This window comes from Pyxicephalus adspersus, chromosome 1 (assembly GCF_032062135.1).
Source record: "Pyxicephalus adspersus chromosome 1, UCB_Pads_2.0, whole genome shotgun sequence".
Taxonomy (NCBI): Eukaryota; Metazoa; Chordata; class Amphibia; order Anura; family Pyxicephalidae; genus Pyxicephalus; species Pyxicephalus adspersus.
The window spans coordinates 27,192,212-27,203,683 of NC_092858.1; the positions used below are offsets into that span (position 1 = coordinate 27,192,212).

The 11,472-nt window shown below is 36.8% G+C and overlaps 1 protein-coding gene across 1 annotated transcript in view; it reads right to left on the reverse strand.

Annotated features, from left to right (window-relative positions):
- MTUS2 (microtubule associated scaffold protein 2) overlaps window positions 1-10,009 on the reverse strand; it is a 273,935-nt gene extending 263,926 nt beyond the window's left edge. The window contains exon 1 of the mRNA XM_072404531.1: window positions 9,809-10,009. The gene's annotated coding sequence lies outside the window, so the exon portion shown is untranslated. The remainder of the gene's footprint in view (window positions 1-9,808) is intronic.
- Between the last annotated feature and the right edge of the window lie 1,463 nt (window positions 10,010-11,472).

Genomic DNA, 11,472 nt, shown 5'->3' on the forward strand with positions numbered 1-11,472 from the left:
TTGTTTTATTGCTGTTATTGCTATTGCTATGATTATTTTTTTTGTTTTATATAATGTAACCTTTTTTTCCACAGAAAATTGCACAGCCAGGTATCATCAAATCATATGCAAGACAAGACATATTTTTTTAATGCATTTTACATTTAGTATCAACAGAAATTACCTACTGTATATCCACTATTATACAACAATAGTATCCCTGACTAATAGGTTGATGCTTTATCTGGAACTGCAGTTCTAAGAACCCTAAAGAGATGCAGGTGAGATATACAGCATTGGTTTATTATAGGTTCGAGTCTACAAAAAAAGAGATTTTCCCTTAAACTAAAATTAAATATCATCTTGAAGTAAACCTATGGCATTCAATAAAATTTGTGTTACGTAGCAATTTAATATAATTCCAAATGGATTAGTAGTTTTCTTTGACCCTTTCCCCCTGCAAAGTTAATTCTGGAAGTAAAATAAACCTAATGAAACATCATGTGATGATGTAGCAACAATGCTGCACTGCTCATGAATTGAAAGCAGAGTTGCCACTCTCATGTAGGCTGTGCCTGTCTTACAATGGGATGAAATTATGTTGCAGTAAGGGTGGCTATCAGGTAATTTTCAATCCTATAGCCTGTTCTTCAGCTCCTGGCCACACTGACTCCTGCTTATTGCAATGACAGGTTGTTAAAAACCTCCAATGTGATCTTCAGAGCCAGGGAGGGGGAACATATAAGGCACAAATGTAATTTGGTTTGTTTGATGAAGCTTGCGCATTACATATTTACATACGTACATAATTGTAAAAAAACAAATCCAATTTCAGCAGTCTTTCACACACTGTAGAAATGAGAAATAGAGTGGAAATTCAAAATCCAAATCAGACACCATTGCTACTGTATACAATATGTGTGGAGTGTTTAGTTTACCAAGAAGATATGTGTATGTTCACATTGTCCTCAAAATGCCCAGGCTTAACATACAACCCATGCTTCATCACACTTTAACACACAAGTCACATATCCCCAACGCATGAAGCATTGCCTGGGAAAACATGCTGGTTATATGCATCAGTGATCCCCATTTAGTCTGCCTCGCTGATTCTGGAATTGTTCTATGCACACACTTAGCAGGAGAGGAGAAGTTATGTTGCTTCACTTCTGCCTAACAACACTATATAAAACCATTGTTCTAAAACAGAGGGGATCTATCACAACTCCTTTGTGTAAAAGGTTACAACCAACACAGCCAAAACCCAACCAATGAAATATTTATATAAATAATAAGAATGATTTCTGTTGGGGGGTGCACAGTGCAGGTTAAGTTAGTTTATAAAATTAGGGGCACTTTTGATATTGACTAAACATATACCGAAGCTAAAGCTTTAACATAAGGAGAATGATATACTTCTTTACAAATGCCCTTTTTTGTGTTGTTTACCTTTTTGGTGTATTTGTTGGTGTTGAAAGGTTAAAATGTTATCACATAAATTCACTTTCCCTACTGACTCCAATGCATTTTTGCTAAAAATAATTAAAATTTCACTGAAATCGTCTATTATTTACTAAACTTTTGGAGATATGAAGCTCTCAGTTTTGCTCAAACCTATGAATGCCAACAGAAATATTAATAGGAAATGATGAATGCACTAGTAGAGCTGACTGTCTTATGACACTAATACAGTCACACAAACACTCATAGGCTGGGTCTACATGGACGATTTCCCCAGTGTTCTAAACTGAGGAATTAAAAGCCCAAGTTTGAAATTCATGCATTTTAAAGCTTGTTTTCAGGCATTTATAAACAGGAAAACGTGGGAAAACACCCCATTGAAATCAATGAGCGCGTTTTAATTTTTAAACCATTGCTATAACGCTCAAAAATGTGCCTGAAGGAAATGTCCTGGTGTAGATGACCCCATTGGAATGCATGGGAATTTCAAACAATGGGCTCAGGTTAAACACTAGGGGAACAGTGCGTGTAGACCCAGCCATATACATGATAAGGTCAATATGAACTAAAGTCAATTACTGCAATTGTTTTTTTTCAAAGACAAATAGCCAATGGTCACTCTTTTTATGAAAAGACCATTTACTTTATTACTTCACAGTCATACATTTAGCAATCGCCAGCAATGACAGCCTTCATATCTTCCACAGCAGAGATCCACTTAAATGTATTTTGTTTCTGAAGTTTAGATGGAACCTGGAAATTCACTGAAAGATCATTCCAAGCAGATAAAGCTCCTGTGGGACTCATTACCACCACCATTGCAGATTTTCCATCAGTTAAATATACAAATAATGAGATATAATAATAGGATATAGTTTTTCTAAAGTTTAAATATTAGCTACTAGAATAGTCTTAATGACAGAAAATCACTGGATATTTGGTGGAGTGGAACCTTCTTATTTACTTCATCAGGTGCATATTCGATTTGCCAGGTCTAATAAATTAAGTGATAAAAAGTGGTTCAAATGAACATTTACCAGGTCACTTTTTTTTGCAGATCAAAACCTCAAACAGGCACCAGGATTATGGGGTGTAAATCCCCATCCTGTGACATCACAAGTATATTAGGAAGAATAGAACCCAATAAATGAATGAACTCCGCTCCATTAATCGTTCATTTATATCATTGCAGATAGGAATACTTAATCCACAACGTACATCAATATTAGAAGTGCTATTCCGACTGAATCCTGGTAGTTGGTTGGAGGTAACTCCGATAGTAGGAAGCTCATGTTTTCCATTTGGGGTGGGGGCTGTAATTAAATTGTTCATGGTCCTTTAAACAAATTATCTAGTTCACTGAATGAATCAGGGTCAATGGCAAAGTGTATGGATGTATGGAACAAACCCCAGCTGGTAGTGAAATGGATTTTTGGCAAGTTATTACTTTCAAATATTGATTCACCTATCAATATTAGCTGCTCGCCTCACTAATTTTTAAAGTAGAAAGTCTATACAATTTTTACATACAATGCCTGCCAGTAACATCAATGTGAGTATGTATGCATGCTGCGTAAGGCAGAGCACGCATGTTTAAGTTTTAAGGGACTAATCAATTGAAGATAAGTAAAAGCCATTCATAAAAATATTATAAATAAAGAGAAAATATTAGGTAGATGTTAACCTAAACGTATTGATCCTTGATTACATTTAACAAGATTACCAGAGATGTAGGATCACTAATGTGGCATATTCTGAGCATCAAATGCTACAACAGTAATTATTGCAAATTAAGTATGAGTAGCAATAGCATGACTTAATTAATATAAAATAAGAAATGCCAATACTGTTTTTTAACCTTATTGACCCTAGCCCAAAGAGAGCTTGCAGCATAATGGACTTATCATAGATATACAGATATGCAGAGGATGGCCAGTTTGGGTAGAAATACAGACAGATGTACGAAGAGGGTTTTCAGCGGCCCTCCTCATTACCACTGTCACTGTTGTACGAAAATCGGGAAGAGGAGATGTTCTACCCTTGGCTTACTATTCCTGGATCTGCAATAGATGATGTGCTCTTTCAGAAGATAAGGAAGACAGTAGATAAAGAATTTCCTCTGCTGACTCCATTTACAATATTGAGCAACCAGTAAACTTACACTTGCTGATGGTTGCATACTGGCAGAGTTCTGGGGGATCCTGATGTAAATGTGGGGTTTCAATGTAAAGGAAGGGCTTTGATGAAACGGGAGGCTCCTGATGTTTCTGATGTGAAGTCAGGGACTCTGAGGGCTTGGATGCAAAGTAGGGAGTCTGATGTGAAAAGGGAGACCAGATGTGAAGGTGGGGTTCTTGTGTAAAGAAAGGTCTAGATAATAAAGGGGGTTTTAAATGTGGAGGGATGAACTCCGATATAAAGGGGCACTCCTGATGTGAAGGAGCTTGTCCTAAATGGTAGAAGACTTGTACAGGACTAAGAGGACTAATAGTCACCTATATTAAAAGTTTTTGACAATTACATTTTTTGCCATATGCAACCCCAAGTAAAAAGATTTAACACAGAGATCGTCATTCAAACCTCTAATCACTGAATATTTTTCATGGTTATACCTTTAGATGAAATCTGCACTGAGAAAGTAGAAGGACTGCCTCTGCTGACCTTCTGATAATTCCAGTTCCCTGGCTGTCATATTGATCAAGTATCTTCAGTAGGTTTGGAGTCACTGACCCAAAATAAGTGAGTATATAGGAACCTATGAATCCCCTCCTCCTTTTTCCTTGTCTGTGTCTTTGTTCTGGGCCAGTAACTTAGAAAATATCAGAGCAATTGGATGACAGCTAGCCAACCAGCATTTTCTCATGATAGCGCTCGTATATCTCCTGGTTTCCTTATAAGAGACAGATTTGTAGCGATGTGCATAAAAATGATGTACAACTTCACTACATCATACATTTGGTTCGTGTCTCTTCTACAATAAGAACAGTTTTTCTCCCAGCTGGGAGGAAACATAAATATTTTATACTAGATTTTTGAAGGTGTCAGCTTCTAAAAGGTCTGGAAATTAGCAGCCTAATTGGCTGCAGTGGTGTTCATCATATCAAATACTCTGATAGAAAGTAAGCTGAATTCTACAGAACCAGGAACATTGATATGGGTATAAATGGTACCCATTTACTAAATTGTTTAGGGAACTGCTGCTAAATTTTCTTTCTTGCACAGTCTTTTTTAAATAATATTTAAAGTAAAACATAATTCTGGATGTAAAATGTGAACTAGCAAAGGGTTCTTCTTATCTTTTGACTTTAGGATTTAGGATAGGCTCAGGGCCAATATCAGACGAGAATCTGGCGTGTGTACAGCGCTCGTTGTTCATCTTCTGAACGACAGTCCTTACAGATCCACGGATGATGGACGACGAACGATCGTAATGGAAGTGAAGGGGGAGAGAGCGCAGCGGGGGGGCGCTACGTCGTTCTCCCCCTCCCCTCTCCATAGAGAAGAATGGTGCTGTATGTACAGAGCTTGTTCATGCATCGTGCAGTGCTTAGTTGCTGGAAGGGATCATGAAAGATCCTTTCCAACGACAATTATTGCGCGTGTGTGTCTAAGACAGTAATATGCTTTATCATGGTGGTGCTATTACATCGTTATTTGTTCAAAGTGGGACTATAGTTCTGGTTGAATGGAGGACAATTGAATGCTAGACACTACAAGCAGCATATAAGAACGCATGGTCTACCATGAATGCCTGCAGGCTCTCCTGCAGGTGCCGCTTACTTTTTGCTATCGCTTATCATTAGTTTCAATGACAAGTTTCAGTGACAACCATGGTGACTGGCATAGGGTGCATAAGCCCCATGATAGCCTGCTAACCAATCCATGTGAACCTGTCCAAAGTAGAAAAGCCTGCACCTTGCCAGCATATTGTAGAGAAGGATTCTTGCACTCTTTGTAAGCAGTGGTCTTTACAGATGTCCAACACCCCCCTAGCTGAGTGAGGAATCAGCAGGAAGGAAAAGCTTAGCAGATTGAAAAGTTATAAGCCTAAAACTTTATACACACATGAGATGATTCTCACCTGATATGAACGGTCAGGATAGTCTTAGGTGAGAATCTGACATTGTTCATAGATCAGTCCCAAACACAAAACAAATCAATGAAGAAGTCCACAGTGGGGTGCAACTTGCTCATTCTCCCCCTTTCCCTCTACATAGCACTGAACAGCACTTAATGTAAAGTTTTCTTTTCTTGATATGTCAGTCTTTTGAAAATCGTTCAAAAATTGTACATGTGTACACGACCTTACTCAGAAGGGGATGTTAGACCACTGCAGGGAGACCACTGCTTATGTACGAGTGCAAGGGACTTTCCTACAGCATGCTGCAGGACACATGCATGTAACATGAACCGATAATGTTTTTTCCTGCACCTGGTATGTATTTAGCCAATTAGCTCCTTTAATCTGAAGATTCACCTGGGCATGAATTATCCTATAGATGGGCAGCAGGTAGGAAATCCTGATTATCTACAAACTATCTTTGCAGGTAAGCAGATTCCTGCAAACCTACCTGATGTAGGTCATATCTCTGCCCTAACAAAATGACTCATCTCTTCCTTCAAGCAAGAGATTTCCCCCCAAATATAAAGCTTAAATATAAAGACTTCTAACATACAGCACAAACTATATTGTAGAAAGTTAAGGAGCTGGGGCTCTGCTGTTGCTAAGCTACAACCGCTGGAATACTCAATACAAGAGAAAGACTATAGTTTTTAAATTGGTATCAAATCATTTTACATTTAAAAAAAGAAAATTGTAGTCTTGACATATCGTAATTAATAACCCTTATTAACTATGTTTTATTATTGGTCTACTATATCTATTAGAACCAGCTGTGGCCCTGAAGCTGATGAGGGCCCACATATTCCAGGATTCTGTGCCATTGTAGATGAAAAAATCTGTTCGCCTCTCCTTATTTATGGCAATGTGCTCTTGCAATTTCTCAATCTACAAGTTGATTAGATAGAGATATATCTAAAGCAACCTTGCTTGATCTTTTTAACATAGGAGAACCTTTAAAATTAACTTGCATGTCTTTAACAAACCCCTTCTATAATTCCTGTATACACAGCTTACAGTATTTTAGTGTGGTGGTCAGTAGGAAGAATGCCTCATACATTGTTGGCCAGTGGGAAGAATGTCACCCTTACAGATAGCCAAAAAGGAAACTAACGTGAGATGCACAAATTGCTCATTGCTCAACGACCCCCTGGAAATCTATGGAGGAACCCTGGTTGAGAATTACTAGTTTAAAGTGTCTGACCATGATTCATGTCCAACCAAATACAAAGCTCTGCCTGTTTGCTAACCTTTTCATTAGTATCCCATTAGGGAAATTACAGTAGGTGGTTTTGATAAAAAGGAATTGGACTGTGTAAAAGAAAGCTGGAAATTCCGTTGTCACTATTGCAATCAGTGACCAAAGCACTATAAATTATTACATGGGGTATCTGGCCTGCAATGGATATCTGAACTATAGAAAAATAATAAAATCATTCTTAGCTTTTTCATTGAAACCGTACAATGGGTAATCATGATGTGCAAAGTACAAAGCATTATATATATCAGTATATCAGAGCTTGTGAATTTGATGAAAGAAGTATTCTGATTGGTTGCTGTGTACTGTCCTTTATATATTGACCATTCCAGCACATCAATGCCTTAGAACAATAAATAAAATCAAATAAGTATTTGCTAGATTTGGAGTCAGGGGTTCAACAAAAATCTAAAATCTTTGAAATTTCTAGAGCTAATGAAAACAACCTTTTGTAAACATTCACAATGCAAAATAGTGACCGCTATGCAATGGTATATGACAGTCTTTCCCAACCAAGAGGAACCCTTGAAATTACTTTCTGATTTCAGAGAACCCCAGCTATATTTACTACATCCACAGCTCACAGAACATTGGTGTTGTGGCCAGTATGATAAATGATTCTTACATTCCTAATAGGAAAAATGTTACCCTTACATATCACTGGTATGGGGGGTAACTGACCTGAGAAGTGCTCATTGCTCATGGAACCCCTAGAATCTCTGGAGGAACCCTGGTTGAGAAACACTCATATATGACAGTTTCAGAGAACACATACACTGGGTATGTCTGTATAGTTTCCCCTCCATTCAGGTCATTTTTTGTCTAGTAGCAGTTAGTCACATTGAACTGGACTTGTTCTTGTAATGTTAAACACATTTGTCAGCCCATTCAAGCTGCTTCTTCAGTTCTGTATTGTAGAAGCAGCTTGGAAAGGTGCAAAATGTCTTCAAAATACAAGAACAAGTCCAGTTCAATGTGATTAACTACTACTAGACATACTTTTGGTGAGGGTCTGCTTGGTACATATATGACATTATCTTCAACCTTCCTCCTAGATTGTAAGCTCTTCAGGACAGAGTCCTCTCCTCCTCCTGTATCATTGTCTGTATCTGTCTGTCATTTGCAACCTCTATTTAATGTACAGTGATTGGCAGACCCCAATAAATTATTATTATTATTATTATTCATATTATTATTAATAATATTATTAATAATAATAATAATAATAATAGGTTCTGAAAAAACTACAATCTCTACTATTCATACTAATAACTATTACTAACAGATAATAATTATATAATAAAATTAATTTATCTCCCAACGATATACTAGTGCTAATTTTACTCACAATATTTCATTATAAAACAAGACTATTGATATAGCAAAAAATGAAAAGAAAAAATACTACTACCACCATACAGTATGCACAAGAGAAATAATAACTAGTTTGATATCTGTTGGGTAAAGGTCTTCAAAGTGCATGCATGACATGTTCTTCAGCTTGTAGGATTCAAATAGTCCCCAGTGCAAGCAGATAATAATAATTCCAACAATATGAAACTTCCAAATACCTCTACCTTTATTATTATTATTATTATTATTTACTTCTACTAATAGTAGTAATGATACAACAATCACTACCACTACTAATATTAATACATACAAGTATATGGTCTATTTATAAAGAAGGAATCTGAAATTTTCTCAAACATTCCTTGGTGGGAATCTTTCAGGTTCATTGTGTTTCAATGGTAGTACAGTAATTGATTACCACCGGGCAATGTCAGGTTCTCTGTATTATAAATAGAGCCCTAGGAGTATTTATAATAATAATAATGTATCAATATATCTAACCATCATGAAGAATAACATACCAATAACATAACAATGACATATGACTATGGTAGGGATATTGGATTGTGAGCCACTTCGAGGGACAGTTAGGGACACAACTATGGACTTTGTACAGTGCTGTGTATTATGATGGCGCTACATAAATACTGTGTAATAATATTAATAATAAAAAATAATGAGATTTTTACAATAATGACCAATAGAACTAAAGTAATAACTAACACTTCTAATAATATTCATAGTAGTAATAATGATTGTTGTTGTTGTTCCTTATAATATGACTTCTAAAAATACCAATAATAATTGTACAACTCCGACTAATAAAAGAGTAAATATAATAAAAAAAACCTTATAACATGTTCAATAACAATATTACTGAGTATTATTATTACCAATAATTATATTACAAATATGGCTAATAATAATATGCTAAATAAACAAATAACAATACAAAAATGACTAATAATAACAGAATGATGAATAAACAAATAACAATACAAAGGTAACTAATAATAATAAAATGATAAACAAATAACACTTCAAAGACGACTAATAATAAAATGATCAACAAAAACAAATAACAATACAAAGGTAACTAATAATAATAAAATGATAAACAAATAACACTTCAAAGACGACTAATAATAAAATGATCAACAAATACCAATACAAAGATTAAAAATAATAATAATAAATAATATTACATACACACAATAAATACATACCCATACAAAGCATATATGTATGTATAAAGAACCTTTTTCTCATTGTCATAGTAGATCCAGATAGTAAACTACTACACACAAGAACAAGTGCCAGCTCCTTAGCAGTAAATAACTCAGTATATGACAACATCAGAGACCTCTAGTGATGGCCAATAATTGTATCTTTCATATACTTTCTCCAAATGCAAACACTGAATGAGCCCAAATATCTGTGACCGGTCAGTGTGCCCTCTATGATATCCTGCCTCTGTACCGGTCAGCAAACTTTGGTGCTGATCACAGCAGCATCAGCAAGCAATGTACACAAACTGATACACCTTGATGCATGCAGAAACCTCTAAGTTTGCCAGGCATTGGAAGTGACAGGTAGGACTGGATCCATGCCAAGGGATGTTTGCCCATTCAGCTCACCTTAGTTGGTCCTCTGCATCCTGCCAGTCGTGCAATGCTTGCCCTGTGGGTGATGGTGGCACCAAGGACTGGATGTACCTATCCTGGAGGCGGCACCTTCCATTCACAGACAAAGGAGACCAGGAGGAGGAGGATGATGCCAGCAAAATGATCTCCAACTGGGATTGTGGCAGCACTGAGGATCCTAGCAAGCTGCGAACATTTCCCTGCCGCCCAAAGGATGCAAAGAGAGAGAGAGAGAGAAGGAGAGAGAGAGGGAGAGAGGGAGAGAGAGAGAGAGAGAGAGAGGAGCAGCTGCAGCGTATCAGATGATTCTACTCATCCCTGGAATCGTGCAGCATCCCCTGCCTGCATCATCCCAGCGCACCGTGCGGGATTCATGTACCACAGCGTCCTCTGCTGCTAGTACTGCGGTACTGCACTCAACACCTTTCCCTGAGAGTGGCCCTGATTTATTAAAGCTCTCCAAAGCTGGAGAAGATACACTTTTACCAGTGAAGCTGGGTAATCCACCAAACCTGGAATGTATTTCCTTAGAGTAGTTTGCTATTTGCTAGCAAATGTATCAATCTTGGACCAGATCCATTCCAGGTTTGCTGGATCACCCAACTTCACTGATAAAAGTGTATCCTCTCCAGCCTTGGAGAGCTTTAATAAATCATTATTTTTATTATTATTATTATTATTTTTATCTTTATTAATAATATTATTATTAATAAACAGGATTTATTTAGCGCCAACATATTACGCAGCGCTGTAAATTAAATAGGGGTTGCAAATGACAGACAAATACAGACAGTGACACAGGAGGAGGAGATGATCCTGCCCCCAAGAGCTTACAATCTAGTAAGTGGGGGAATTAGCACATAATAGGAAATAAGGCCCAGTGTGAGGACAAGTCAGTTCAGTTCATTACTTGCAGGAGAAAGGAGCCATTTATACGGCTTGTTCATTTGTGCTTAGTTTATATTATTCATGATTCCGTTCTTTTTCAAACAATGAAATTGTTTTCTTATTTCTTACTTACCCCCTCCTAGTGTGTGCTGCTTCCCCCACCTCTTAGATTGTAAGCTCTTCTGGACAGGGTCCTTTTCTCCACCTGTGTCACTATCTGTATCTGTCTGTCATTTCCAACCCCTATGAGATCTGCGAAATATATTGGCGCTATATAAATACTGATAATTATGAATAATAATAATACTATGTTATTGAGTATTTTAGCATGGCTGCAGTGCTCAAAAGTGTAACTTCATGTGATTCTTTTTGTTTTGTTTTTTATTTCCTTAGAGGAAGGAAGGGAGGAAGGTAAATTGCTTTTTGTTGCTGCCTGTGTCCCCAAAAAAGATATACAGGTATTCCCTGGGTTACATACGAGATAGGGACTGTAGGTTTGTTCTTAAGTTGAATTTGTATGTAAATTGGAACATGTACACTATTTTATTAAATGCAATTAGGACAGATGTTTGTCTCAACATTCTATTAGGCAGCGTGGTGTCAGTTACTGTATAAAATCCTCAAAAATCCTCACTGTGAGTTAATTACAATTGAAGAAAAAAAACTTTATAGGGTCTAGACATTCATTAACTTCTGAGCAAGCTGTGCTATGATATGCAAAAAGGAACAACTGCAGAGTATGCCTTGGTCATTAAAGAGTTAAAGAGCTT